Below are 16,748 nucleotides of genomic sequence, written 5' to 3'. Positions count from 1 at the left end.
TTCCATTCCATTCCATTCCATTCCATTCCATTCGATTCCATTCCATTCTACTAGGGTTGATTCCATTCCATTCCATTCCATTCCATTCCATTCCATTCCATTCCATTCCATTCGGTTCCATTCGATTCCATTCCATTCCATTTCACTCCGTTCCGTTCCGTTCCGTTCCGTTCCGTTCCGTTCAGTTCCGTTCTACTCGGGTTCGTTCCATTCCGTTCCATTCCATTCCATTCCATTATAATCGGGTTGATTCCATTCTATTCCACTCCATTCCATTTGATTCCGTTCGATTCCATTCGATTCGATTCCATTCCATTCCATTCCATTCCATTCCATTCCATTCCATTCCATTCTATTCCATTGAATTCCAATCCATTCCATTCCACTCCATTCCTTTCCATTCCATTCTATTCCTTTTAATTCCATTCCATTCCATTCCATTCCAATCCATTCCGTTCTACTCGGGTTGATTCCATTCCATTCCATTCCATTCCATTCCATTCCATTCCATTCCATTCCATTCCATTCCATTCCATTCGATTCGATTCCGTTCCATTCCATTCCATTCCATTCCAATCCATTCCGATCCATTCCATTCTACTCGGGTTGATTCCATTCCATTCCATTCCATTCCATTCCGTTGAATTCCATTCCATTCCATTCCGTTCCGTTCCGTTCCATTCCGTTCCGTTCCATTCCATTCCATTCTACTCGGGTTGATTCCATTCCATTCCATTCCATTCCATTCCATTCGATTCCATTCGATTCCATTCGATTCGTTGCGATTCCATTCCATTCCATTCCATTCCATTCCATTCCATTCCATTCAATGGAATGGAATGGAATTCAATGGAATGGAATTCAATGGAATTCAATGGAATGGAATGGAATGGAATGGAATGGAATGGAATGGAATGGAATTCAATGGAATGAAATGGAATCGAATGGAATGGAATGGAATGGAATTCAATGGAATGGAATTCAATGGAATGGAATGGAATGGAATGGAATGGAATTCCATGGAATGGAATGGAATGGAATGGAATGGAATGGAATGGAATTCAATGGAATGGAATTCGATGGAATTCAATGGAATTCCATGTAATGGAATGGAATGGAATGGAATGGAATGGAATTCAATGGAATAGAAAGGAATGGAATGGAATCAACACAAGTAGAAAGGAAAGGAACGGAACGGAACGGAACGGAACGGAATGGAATGGAATGAACCCGAGTAGAACGGAATGGAATGGAATGGAATGGAATGGAATGGAATCAAATGGAATGGAATGGAATAGAATGGAATCAACCCGAGTAGAACGGAATGGAATGGAATGGTACGGAATGGAACGGAACGGAACGGAATGGAACGGAGCGGAATTCAATGGAATGGAACGGAATGGAATGGAATTCAATGGAATGGAACGGAATTCAATGGAATGGAATGGAATGGAATGGAATGGAATGGAATCTAATTGAATCGAATGGAATCGAATGGAATAGAATGGAATCGAATGGAATGGAATGGAATAGAATGGAATCAACCCGAGTAGAACGGAACGGAACGGAACGGAACGGAACGGAACGGAACGGAAAGGAAGGGAATGGAATGGAATGAACCCGAGTAGAACGGAATGGAATGGAATGGAACGGAATGGAACGGAACGGAACGGAACGGAACAGAACGGAACGGAATTCAATGGAATGGAACGGAATGGAATGGAATTCAATGGAATGGAACGGAATTCAATGGAATGGAATGGAATGGAATGGAACGGTACGGAACGGAACGGAACGGAACGGAACGGAATGGAATGGAATTCCATGGAATGGAATGGAATGGAATGGAATTCAATGTAATGGAATTCAATGGAATGGAATGGAATGGAATGGAATGGAATGGAACGGAATTCAATGGAATGGAATGGAATGGAATGGAATCGAATGGAATCGAATGGAATCGAATGGAATCGAATGGAATGGAACGTAATAGAATGGAATCAACCCGAGTAGAATGGAATGGAATGGAATGGAATGGAATGGAATGGAATGGAATGGAATGGAATGGAATGGAATGGAATTGAAAGGAATGGAACGGAATTCAATGGAATGGAATGGAATGGAATGGAATTCAATGGAATGGAATGGAATGGAATGGAATCGAATGGAATCGAATGGAATCGAATGGAATCGAATGGAATCGAATGGAATGGAATGGAATGGAATGGAATGGAATGGAATTCGAAGGAATGGAATGGAATGGAATGGAATGGAATGGAATCGAATGGAATGGAATGCAATGGAATGGAATTCAATGGAATGGAATGGAATTCGATGGAATGGAATGGAATGGAATTCAATGGAATGGAATGGAATCCATTCGAATGGAATCGAATGGAATGGAATGGAATGGAATGGAATGGAATGGAATCAATCCGAGTAGAACGGAAAGGAACGGAATGGAACGGAATGGAACGGAACGGAACGGAACGGAACGGAACAGAATTCAATGGAATGGAACGGAATGGAATGGAATTCAATGGAATGGAACGGAATTCAATGGAATGGAATGGAATGGAAAGGAAAGGAACGGAACGGAACGGAACGAAACGGAACGGAAAGGAACGGAACGGAACGGAATGGAATGGAATTCTATGGAATGGAATGGAATGGAATGGAATTCAATGGAATGGAATTCAATGGAATGGAATGGAATGGAATGGAATGGAATGGAACGGAATTCAATGGAATGGAATGGAATGGAATGGAATTCAATGGAATGGAATGGAATTCAATGGAATGGAATGGAATGGAATGGAATCGAATGGAATCGAATGGAATCGAATGGAATCGAATGGAATGGAATGGAATAGAATGGAATCAACCCGAGTAGAATGGAATGGAATGGAATGGAATGGAATGGAATGGAATGGAATGGAATGGAATGGAATTAAAATGGAATGGAATGGAATGGAATGCAATGGAATGGAATGGAACGGAATTCAATGGAATGGAATGGAATGGAATGGAATGGAATGGAATCGAATTGAATCGAATGGAATCGAATGGAATAGATTGGAATCGAATGGAATGGAATGGAATAGAATGGAATCAACCCGAGTAGAACGGAACGGAACGGAACGGAACGGAACGGAAAGGAATGGAATGGAATGGAACGGAATTCAATGCAATGGATCGGAATTCAATGGAATGGAACGGAATGGAACGGAACGTAATGGAATGGAATGGAACGGAATGGAATGGAATGGAATTCAATGGAATGGAATGGAATGGATTGGAATGGAATCGAATTGAATCGAATGGAATCGAATGGAATGGAATGGAATAGAATGGAATCAACCCGAGTAGAACGGAACGGAACGGAACGGAAAGGAATGGAATGGAATGAACCCGAGTAGAACGGAATGGAATGGAATGGAATGGAATGGAATGGAATGGAATGGAATCGAGTGGAATGGAATGGAATAAAATGGAAGCAACCCCAGTAGAACGGAATGGAACGGAATGGAACGGAACGGAACGGAACGGAACGGAACGGAACGGAATTCAATGGAATGGAACGGAATGGAATGGAATTCAATGGAATGGAACGGAATTCAATGGAATGGAATGGAATGGAATGGAATGGAACGGAATTCAAAGGAATGGAATGGAATGGAATGGAATTCAATGGAATGGATCGGGTTCGTTCCATTCCGTTCCATTCCATTCCATTCCGTTCTACTCGGGTTGATTCCATTCTATTCCACTCCATTCCATTCCATTCCATTCCATTCCATTCCATTCCATTCCATTCCATTCCATTCCAATCCATTCCATTCTACACGGGTTTATTCCATTCCATTCCATTCAATTCCATTCCATTCCACTCCATTCCATTCCATTCCGTTCTTCTCGGGATGATTCCATTCCATTCCATTCCATTCCATTCCATTCCTTTCCATTCCATTCGATTCCATTCGATTCGATTCCATTCCATTCCATTCCATTCCATTCCATTCCATTCCATTCCGTTCTACTCGGGTTCATTAAACTCCATTCCGTTCTGTTCCGTTCCTTTCCATTCCGTTCTGTTCCATTCCGTTCCATTCCATTCCATTCCATTCCATTCCGTTCTACTCGGGTTGATTCCATTCTATTCCATTCCATTCCATTCCATTCCATTCCATTCCATTCCATTCCATTCCACTCCACTCCACTCCACTCCACTCCACTTAACTCCACTCCACTCTGGTTGATTCCATTCCATTCCATTCCATTCCTTTCCATTCCATTCGATTCCATTCCATTCCATTCCATTCCATTCCATTCCATTCCAATCCATTCCATTCTACTCGGGTTGATTCCATTCCATTCCATTCCATTCCATTCCATTCGATTCCATTCCATTCTACTAGGGTTGATTCCATTCCATTCCATTCCATTCCATTCCATTCCATTCCATTCCATTCCATTCGGTTCCATTCGATTCCATTCCATTCCATTTCACTCCGTTCCGTTCCGTTCCGTTCCGTTCCGTTCCGTTCAGTTCCGTTCTACTCGGGTTCGTTCCATTCCGTTCCATTCCATTCCATTCCATTATAATCGGGTTGATTCCATTCTATTCCACTCCATTCCATTTGATTCCGTTCGATTCCATTCGATTCGATTCCATTCCATTCCATTCCATTCCATTCCATTCCATTCTATTCCATTGAATTCCAATCCATTCCATTCCACTCCATTCCTTTCCATTCCATTCTATTCCTTTTAATTCCATTCCATTCCATTCCATTCCAATCCATTCCGTTCTACTCGGGTTGATTCCATTCCATTCCATTCCATTCCATTCCATTCCATTCCATTCCATTCCATTCCATTCCATTCGATTCCATTCGATTCGATTCCGTTCCATTCCATTCCATTCCATTCCAATCCATTCCGATCCATTCCATTCTACTCGGGTTGATTCCATTCCATTCCATTCCATTCCATTCCGTTGAATTCCATTCCATTCCATTCCGTTCCGTTCCGTTCCATTCCGTTCCGTTCCATTCCATTCCATTCTACTCGGGTTGATTCCATTCCATTCCATTCCATTCCATTCCATTCGATTCCATTCGATTCCATTCGATTCGTTGCGATTCCATTCCATTCCATTCCATTCCATTCCATTCAATGGAATGGAATTCAATGGAATTCAATGGAATGGAATGGAATGGAATGGAATGGAATGGAATGGAATGGAATTCAATGGAATGAAATGGAATCGAATGGAATGGAATGGAATGGAATTCAATGGAATGGAATTCAATGGAATGGAATGGAATGGAATGGAATGGAATTCCATGGAATGGAATGGAATGGAATGGAATGGAATGGAATTCAATGGAATGGAATTCGATGGAATTCAATGGAATTCCATGTAATGGAATGGAATGGAATGGAATGGAATGGAATTCAATGGAATAGAAAGGAATGGAATGGAATCAACACAAGTAGAAAGGAAAGGAACGGAACGGAACGGAACGGAACGGAATGGAATGGAATGAACCCGAGTAGAACGGAATGGAATGGAATGGAATGGAATGGAATGGAATCAAATGGAATGGAATGGAATAGAATGGAATCAACCCGAGTAGAACGGAATGGAATGGAATGGTACGGAATGGAACGGAACGGAACGGAATGGAACGGAGCGGAATTCAATGGAATGGAACGGAATGGAATGGAATTCAATGGAATGGAACGGAATTCAATGGAATGGAATGGAATGGAATGGAATGGAATGGAATCTAATTGAATCGAATGGAATCGAATGGAATAGAATGGAATCGAATGGAATGGAATGGAATAGAATGGAATCAACCCGAGTAGAACGGAACGGAACGGAACGGAACGGAACGGAACGGAACGGAAAGGAAGGGAATGGAATGGAATGAACCCGAGTAGAACGGAATGGAATGGAATGGAACGGAATGGAACGGAACGGAACGGAACGGAACAGAACGGAACGGAATTCAATGGAATGGAACGGAATGGAATGGAATTCAATGGAATGGAACGGAATTCAATGGAATGGAATGGAATGGAATGGAACGGTACGGAACGGAACGGAACGGAACGGAACGGAATGGAATGGAATTCCATGGAATGGAATGGAATGGAATGGAATTCAATGTAATGGAATTCTATGGAATGGAATGGAATGGAATGGAATGGAATGGAACGGAATTCAATGGAATGGAATGGAATGGAATGGAATCGAATGGAATCGAATGGAATCGAATGGAATCGAATGGAATGGAACGTAATAGAATGGAATCAACCCGAGTAGAATGGAATGGAATGGAATGGAATGGAATGGAATGGAATGGAATGGAATGGAATGGAATGGAATGGAATTGAAAGGAATGGAACGGAATTCAATGGAATGGAATGGAATGGAATGGAATTCAATGGAATGGAATGGAATGGAATGGAATCGAATGGAATCGAATGGAATCGAATGGAATCGAATGGAATCGAATGGAATGGAATGGAATGGAATGGAATGGAATGGAATTCGAAGGAATGGAATGGAATGGAATGGAATGGAATCGAATGGAATGGAATGGAATGCAATGGAATGGAATTCAATGGAATGGAATGGAATTCGATGGAATGGAATGGAATGGAATTCAATGGAATGGAATGGAATTCAATGGAATGGAATGGAATGGAATGGAATAGAATCAACCCGAGTTGAATGGAATGGAATGGAATGGAATGGAATGGAATGGAATTCGAATGGAATGGAATGGAATGGAATGGAATGGAATGGAATTGAACGGAATTCAATGGAATGGAATGGAAAAGAATGGAATTCAATGGAATGGAATGGAATTCAATGGAATTCAATGGAATGGAATGGAATGGAATGGAATGGAAAGGAATGGAATTCCATGGAATGGAATGGAATCGAATGGAATGGAATGGAATGGAATTCTATGGAATGGAATGGAATTCAATGGAATGGAATGGAATGGAATGGAATGGAATGAAATGGAATGGAATTCAATGTAATGGAATTCAATGGAATGGAATGGAATGGAAAGGAATGGAATGGAACGGAATTCAATGGAATGGAATGGAATGGAATGGAATTCAATGGAATGGAATGGAATGGAATGGAATGGAATGGAATGGAATGGAATGGAGTTCAATGGAATGGAATGGAATGGAATGGAATGGAATGGAATGGAGTTCAATGGAATGGAATGGAGTGGAATGGAATCGAATGGAATCGAATGGAATCGAATGGAATCGAATGGAATGGAATGGAATAGAATGGAATCAATCCGAGTAGAACGGAATGGAACGGAACGGAACGTAACGGAAAGGAATGGAATGGAATGGAATGGAATGGAATGGAACGGAATGGAATGGAACGGAATGGAATGGAATGGAATTCAATGGAATGGAATGGAATGGAATGGAATGGAATGGAATCGAATTGAATCGAATGGAATCGAATGGAATAGATTGGAATCGAATGGAATGGAATGGAATAGAATGGAATCAACCCGAGTAGAACGGAACGGAACGGAACGGAACGGAACGGAAAGGAGTGGAATGGAATGGAACGGAATTCAATGCAATGGATCGGAATTCAATGGAATGGAACGGAATGGAACGGAACGTAATGGAATGGAATGGAATGGAATGGAATGGAATGGAACGGAATGGAATGGAACGGAATGGAATGGAATGGAATTCAATGGAATGGAATGGAATGGAATGGAATGGAATGGAATCGAATTGAATAGAATGGAATCGAATGGAATAGAATGGAATAGAATGGAATGGAATGGAATAGAATGGAATCAACCCGAGTAGAACGGAACGGAACGCAACGGAACGGAACGGAACGGAACGGAACGGAAAGGAATGGAATGGAATGAACCCGAGTAGAAAGGAATGGAATGGAATGGAACGGAATGGAACGGAACGGAACGGAACGGAACGGAACGGAACGGAACGGAATTCAATGGAATGGAACGGAATGGAATGGAATTCAATGGAATGGAATGGAATTCAATGGAATGGAATGGAATGGAATGGAATGGAATGGAATGGAATGGAATGGAACGGAATTCAATGCAACGGATCGGAATTCAATGGAATGGAACGGAATGGAACGGAATGGAACGGAACGTAATGGAATGGAATGGAATGGAATGGAACGGAATGGAATGGAACGGAATGGAATGGAATGGAATTCAATGGAATGGAATGGAATGGAATGGAATGGAATGGAATGGAATCGAATTGAATCGAATGGAATCGAATGGAATAGAATGGAATCGAATGGAATTCAATGGAATGGAATGGAACGGAATGGAATTCAATGGAATGGAATGGAATCGAATGGAATGGAATGGAATGGAATTCAATTGAATGGAATGGAATGGAATTCAATGGAATGGAATGGAACGGAATTCCAAGGAATGGAATGGAATGGAATTGAATTCCATGGAATGGAATGGAATGGAATTCAATGGAATTCAATGGAATGGAATTCAATGGAATTCAATGGAATTCCATGTAATGGAATGGAATGGAATGGAATGGAATGGAATGGAATTCAATGGAATAGAATGGAATGGAATGGAATCAACACAAGTAGAAAGGAATGGAACGGAACGGAACGGAACGGAACGGAACGGAATGGAATGGAATGAACCCGAGTAGAAAGGAATGGAATGGAATGGAATGGAATGGAATGGAATGGAATCGAATGGAATGGAATGGAATAGAATGGAATCAACCCGAGTAGAACGGAATGGAACGGAATGGAACGGAATGGAACGGAACGGAACGGAACGGAACGGAACGGAATTCAATGGAATGGAACGGAATGGAATGGAATTCAATGGAATGGAACGGAATTCAATGGAATGGAATGGAATGGAATGGAACGGAACGGAACGGAACGGAACGGAACGGAACGGAATGGAATGGAATTCAGTGGAATGGAATGGAATGGAATGGAATTCAATGGAATGGAATTCAATGGAATGGAATGGAATGGAATGGAATGGAATGGAACGGAATTCAATGCAATGGATCGGAATTCAATGGAATGGAACGGAATGGAACGGAACGAAATGGAATGGAATGGAATGGAATGGAACGGAATGGAATGGAACGGAATGGAATGGAATGGAATTCAATGGAATGTAATGGAATGGATTGGAATGGAATGGAATCGAATTGAATAGAATGGAATCGAATGGAATAGAATGGAATCGAATGGAATGGAATGGAATAGAATGGAATCAACCCGAGTAGAACGGAACGGAATGGTACGGAACGGAACGGAACGGAAAGGAATGGAATGGAATGAACCCGAGTAGAACGGAATGGAATGGAATGGAACGGAATGGAACGGAACGGAACGGAACGGAACGGAACGGAACGGAATTCAATGGAATGGAACGGAATGGAATGGAATTCAATGGAATGGAACGGAATTCAATGGAATGGAATGGAATGGAATGGAACGGTACGGAACGGAACGGAACGGAACGGAACGGAATGGAATGGAATTCCATGGAATGGAATGGAATGGAATGGAATTCAATGTAATGGAATTCAATGGAAGGGAATGGAATGGAATGGAATGGAATGGAACGGAATTCAATGGAATGGAATGGAATGGAATGGAATCGAATGGAATCGAATGGAATCGAATGGAATGGAATGGAATGGAATGGAATGGAATGGAATGGAATTCGATGGAATGGAATGGAATGGAATGGAATGGAATTCAATGGAATGGAATGGAATGGAATGGAATGGAATCGAAAGGAATGGAATGGAATGGAATGGAATGGAATGGAATGGAATAGAATGGAATCAACCCGAGTAGAATGGAATGGAATGGAATGGAACGGAACGTAATGGAATGGAATAGAATGGAATGGAATGGAATGGAATGGAATGGAATGGAACGGAATGGAATGGAATGGAATTCAATGGAATGGAATGGAATGGAATGGAATGGAATGGAATCGAATTGAATCGAATGGAATCGAATGGAATAGATTGGAATCGAATGGAATGGAATGGAATAGAATGGAATCAACCCGAGTAGAACGGAACGGAACGGAACGGAACGGAATGGAAAGGAATGGAATGGAATGGAATTGAATGGAATGGAACGGAATTCAATGGAATGGAATGGAATGGAATGGAATTCAATGGAATGGAATGGAATCGAATGGAATCGAATGGAATCGAATGGATTCGAATGGAATCGAATGGAATGGAATGGAATGGAATGGAATGGAATGGAATCAATCCGAGTAGAACGGAAAGGAACGGAATGGAACGGAATGGAACGGAACGGAACGGAACGGAACGGAACAGAATTCAATGGAATGGAACGGAATGGAATGGAATTCAATGGAATGGAACGGAATTCAATGGAATGGAATGGAATGGAAAGGAAAGGAACGGAACGGAACGGAACGAAACGGAACGGAAAGGAACGGAACGGAACGGAATGGAATGGAATTCTATGGAATGGAATGGAATGGAATGGAATTCAATGGAATGGAATTCAATGGAATGGAATGGAATGGAATGGAATGGAATGGAACGGAATTCAATGGAATGGAATGGAATGGAATGGAATTCAATGGAATGGAATGGAATTCAATGGAATGGAATGGAATGGAATGGAATCGAATGGAATCGAATGGAATCGAATGGAATCGAATGGAATGGAATGGAATAGAATGGAATCAACCCGAGTAGAATGGAATGGAATGGAATGGAATGGAATGGAATGGAATGGAATGGAATGGAATGGAATTAAAATGGAATGGAATGGAATGGAATGCAATGGAATGGAATGGAACGGAATTCAATGGAATGGAATGGAATGGAATGGAATGGAATGGAATCGAATTGAATCGAATGGAATCGAATGGAATAGATTGGAATCGAATGGAATGGAATGGAATAGAATGGAATCAACCCGAGTAGAACGGAACGGAACGGAACGGAACGGAACGGAAAGGAATGGAATGGAATGGAACGGAATTCAATGCAATGGATCGGAATTCAATGGAATGGAACGGAATGGAACGGAACGTAATGGAATGGAATGGAACGGAATGGAATGGAATGGAATTCAATGGAATGGAATGGAATGGATTGGAATGGAATCGAATTGAATCGAATGGAATCGAATGGAATGGAATGGAATAGAATGGAATCAACCCGAGTAGAACGGAACGGAACGGAACGGAAAGGAATGGAATGGAATGAACCCGAGTAGAACGGAATGGAATGGAATGGAATGGAATGGAATGGAATGGAATGGAATCGAGTGGAATGGAATGGAATAAAATGGAAGCAACCCCAGTAGAACGGAATGGAACGGAATGGAACGGAACGGAACGGAACGGAACGGAACGGAACGGAATTCAATGGAATGGAACGGAATGGAATGGAATTCAATGGAATGGAACGGAATTCAATGGAATGGAATGGAATGGAATGGAATGGAACGGAATTCAAAGGAATGGAATGGAATGGAATGGAATTCAATGGAATGGATCGGGTTCGTTCCATTCCGTTCCATTCCATTCCATTCCGTTCTACTCGGGTTGATTCCATTCTATTCCACTCCATTCCATTCCATTCCATTCCATTCCATTCCATTCCATTCCATTCCATTCCATTCCAATCCATTCCATTCTACACGGGTTTATTCCATTCCATTCCATTCAATTCCATTCCATTCCACTCCATTCCATTCCATTCCGTTCTTCTCGGGATGATTCCATTCCATTCCATTCCATTCCATTCCATTCCTTTCCATTCCATTCGATTCCATTCGATTCGATTCCATTCCATTCCATTCCATTCCATTCCATTCCATTCCATTCCGTTCTACTCGGGTTCATTAAACTCCATTCCGTTCTGTTCCGTTCCTTTCCATTCCGTTCTGTTCCATTCCGTTCCATTCCATTCCATTCCATTCCATTCCGTTCTACTCGGGTTGATTCCATTCTATTCCATTCCATTCCATTCCATTCCATTCCATTCCATTCCATTCCATTCCACTCCACTCCACTCCACTCCACTCCACTTAACTCCACTCCACTCTGGTTGATTCCATTCCATTCCATTCCATTCCTTTCCATTCCATTCGATTCCATTCCATTCCATTCCATTCCATTCCATTCCATTCCAATCCATTCCATTCTACTCGGGTTGATTCCATTCCATTCCATTCCATTCCATTCCATTCGATTCCATTCCATTCTACTAGGGTTGATTCCATTCCATTCCATTCCATTCCATTCCATTCCATTCCATTCCATTCCATTCGGTTCCATTCGATTCCATTCCATTCCATTTCACTCCGTTCCGTTCCGTTCCGTTCCGTTCCGTTCCGTTCAGTTCCGTTCTACTCGGGTTCGTTCCATTCCGTTCCATTCCATTCCATTCCATTATAATCGGGTTGATTCCATTCTATTCCACTCCATTCCATTTGATTCCGTTCGATTCCATTCGATTCGATTCCATTCCATTCCATTCCATTCCATTCCATTCCATTCCATTCCATTCTATTCCATTGAATTCCAATCCATTCCATTCCACTCCATTCCTTTCCATTCCATTCTATTCCTTTTAATTCCATTCCATTCCATTCCATTCCAATCCATTCCGTTCTACTCGGGTTGATTCCATTCCATTCCATTCCATTCCATTCCATTCCATTCCATTCCATTCGATTCGATTCCGTTCCATTCCATTCCATTCCATTCCAATCCATTCCGATCCATTCCATTCTACTCGGGTTGATTCCATTCCATTCCATTCCATTCCATTCCGTTGAATTCCATTCCATTCCATTCCGTTCCGTTCCGTTCCATTCCGTTCCGTTCCATTCCATTCCATTCTACTCGGGTTGATTCCATTCCATTCCATTCCATTCCATTCCATTCGATTCCATTCGATTCCATTCGATTCGTTGCGATTCCATTCCATTCCATTCCATTCCATTCCATTCCATTCCATTCAATGGAATGGAATGGAATTCAATGGAATGGAATTCAATGGAATTCAATGGAATGGAATGGAATGGAATGGAATGGAATGGAATGGAATGGAATTCAATGGAATGAAATGGAATCGAATGGAATGGAATGGAATGGAATTCAATGGAATGGAATTCAATGGAATGGAATGGAATGGAATGGAATGGAATTCCATGGAATGGAATGGAATGGAATGGAATGGAATGGAATGGAATTCTATGGAATGGAATTCGATGGAATTCAATGGAATTCCATGTAATGGAATGGAATGGAATGGAATGGAATGGAATTCAATGGAATAGAAAGGAATGGAATGGAATCAACACAAGTAGAAAGGAAAGGAACGGAACGGAACGGAACGGAACGGAATGGAATGGAATGAACCCGAGTAGAACGGAATGGAATGGAATGGAATGGAATGGAATGGAATCAAATGGAATGGAATGGAATAGAATGGAATCAACCCGAGTAGAACGGAATGGAATGGAATGGTACGGAATGGAACGGAACGGAACGGAATGGAACGGAGCGGAATTCAATGGAATGGAACGGAATGGAATGGAATTCAATGGAATGGAACGGAATTCAATGGAATGGAATGGAATGGAATGGAATGGAATGGAATCTAATTGAATCGAATGGAATCGAATGGAATAGAATGGAATCGAATGGAATGGAATGGAATAGAATGGAATCAACCCGAGTAGAACGGAACGGAACGGAACGGAACGGAACGGAACGGAACGGAAAGGAAGGGAATGGAATGGAATGAACCCGAGTAGAACGGAATGGAATGGAATGGAACGGAATGGAACGGAACGGAACGGAACGGAACAGAACGGAACGGAATTCAATGGAATGGAACGGAATGGAATGGAATTCAATGGAATGGAACGGAATTCAATGGAATGGAATGGAATGGAATGGAACGGTACGGAACGGAACGGAACGGAACGGAACGGAATGGAATGGAATTCCATGGAATGGAATGGAATGGAATGGAATTCAATGTAATGGAATTCAATGGAATGGAATGGAATGGAATGGAATGGAATGGAACGGAATTCAATGGAATGGAATGGAATGGAATGGAATCGAATGGAATCGAATGGAATCGAATGGAATCGAATGGAATGGAACGTAATAGAATGGAATCAACCCGAGTAGAATGGAATGGAATGGAATGGAATGGAATGGAATGGAATGGAATGGAATGGAATGGAATGGAATGGAATGGAATTGAAAGGAATGGAACGGAATTCAATGGAATGGAATGGAATGGAATGGAATTCAATGGAATGGAATGGAATGGAATGGAATCGAATGGAATCGAATGGAATCGAATGGAATCGAATGGAATCGAATGGAATCGAATGGAATGGAATGGAATGGAATGGATTTCGAAGGAATGGAATGGAATGGAATGGAATGGAATCGAATGGAATGGAATGCAATGGAATGGAATTCAATGGAATGGAATGGAATTCGATGGAATGGAATGGAATGGAATTCAATGGAATGGAATGGAATTCAATGGAATGGAATGGAATGGAATGGAATAGAATCAACCCGAGTTGAATGGAATGGAATGGAATGGAATGGAATGGAATGGAATTCGAATGGAATGGAATGGAATGGAATGGAATGGAATGGAATTGAACGGAATTCAATGGAATGGAATGGAAAAGAATGGAATTCAATGGAATGGAATGGAATTCAATGGAATTCAATGGAATGGAATGGAATGGAATGGAATGGAAAGGAATGGAATTCCATGGAATGGAATGGAATCGAATGGAATGGAATGGAATGGAATTCTATGGAATGGAATGGAATTCAATGGAATGGAATGGAATGGAATGGAATGAAATGGAATGGAATTCAATGTAATGGAATTCAATGGAATGGAATGGAATGGAAAGGAATGGAATGGAACGGAATTCAATGGAATGGAATGGAATGGAATGGAATTCAATGGAATGGAATGGAATGGAATGGAATGGAATGGAATGGAATGGAATGGAATGGAGTTCAATGGAATGGAATGGAATGGAATGGAATGGAATGGAATGGAGTTCAATGGAATGGAATGGAATGGAATGGAATCGAATGGAATCGAATGGAATCGAATGGAATCGAATGGAATGGAATGGAATAGAATGGAATCAATCCGAGTAGAACGGAATGGAACGGAACGGAACGTAACGGAAAGGAATGGAATGGAATGGAATGGAATGGAATGGAACGGAATGGAATGGAACGGAATGGAATGGAATGGAATTCAATGGAATGGAATGGAATGGAATGGAATGGAATGGAATCGAATTGAATCGAATGGAATCGAATGGAATAGATTGGAATCGAATGGAATGGAATGGAATAGAATGGAATCAACCCGAGTAGAACGGAACGGAACGGAACGGAACGGAACGGAAAGGAGTGGAATGGAATGGAACGGAATTCAATGCAATGGATCGGAATTCAATGGAATGGAACGGAATGGAACGGAACGTAATGGAATGGAATGGAATGGAATGGAATGGAATGGAACGGAATGGAATGGAACGGAATGGAATGGAATGGAATTCAATGGAATGGAATGGAATGGAATGGAATGGAATGGAATCGAATTGAATAGAATGGAATCGAATGGAATAGAATGGAATCTAATGGAATGGAATGGAATAGAATGGAATCAACCCGAGTAGAACGGAACGGAACGCAACGGAACGGAACGGAACGGAACGGAACGGAAAGGAATGGAATGGAATGAACCCGAGTAGAAAGGAATGGAATGGAATGGAACGGAATGGAACGGAACGGAACGGAACGGAACGGAACGGAACGGAACGGAATTCAATGGAATGGAACGGAATGGAATGGAATTCAATGGAATGGAATGGAATTCAATGGAATGGAATGGAATGGAATGGAATGGAATGGAATGGAATGGAATGGAACGGAATTCAATGCAACGGATCGGAATTCAATGGAATGGAACGGAATGGAACGGAATGGAACGGAACGTAATGGAATGGAATGGAATGGAATGGAACGGAATGGAATGGAACGGAATGGAATGGAATGGAATTCAATGGAATGGAATGGAATGGAATGGAATGGAATGGAATGGAATGGAATGGAATCGAATTGAATCGAATGGAATCGAATGGAATAGAATGGAATCGAATGGAATTCAATGGAATGGAATGGAACGGAATGGAATTCAATGGAATGGAATGGAATCGAATGGAATGGAATGGAATGGAATTCAATTGAATGGAATGGAATGGAATTCAATGGAATGGAATGGAATGGAATGGAACGGAATTCCAAGGAATGGAATGGAATGGAATTGAATTCCATGGAATGGAATGGAATGGAATTCAATGGAATTCAATGGAATGGAATTCAATGGAATTCAATGGAATTCCATGTAATGGAATGGAATGGAATGGAATGGAATGGAATGGAATTCAATGGAATAGAATGGAATGGAATGGAATCAACACAAGTAGAAAGGAATGGAACGGAACGGAACGGAACGGAACGGAACGGAATGGAATGGAATGAACCCGAGTAGAAAGGAATGGAATGGAATGGAATGGAATGGAATCGAATGGAATCGAATGGAATGGAATGGAATAG

The sequence above is a fragment of the Gorilla gorilla genome, chromosome 18, assembly GCF_029281585.2.
Source record: "Gorilla gorilla gorilla isolate KB3781 chromosome 18, NHGRI_mGorGor1-v2.1_pri, whole genome shotgun sequence".
Lineage (NCBI taxonomy): Eukaryota > Metazoa > Chordata > Mammalia > Primates > Hominidae > Gorilla > Gorilla gorilla.
This window is presented reverse-complemented; position numbering follows the sequence as displayed.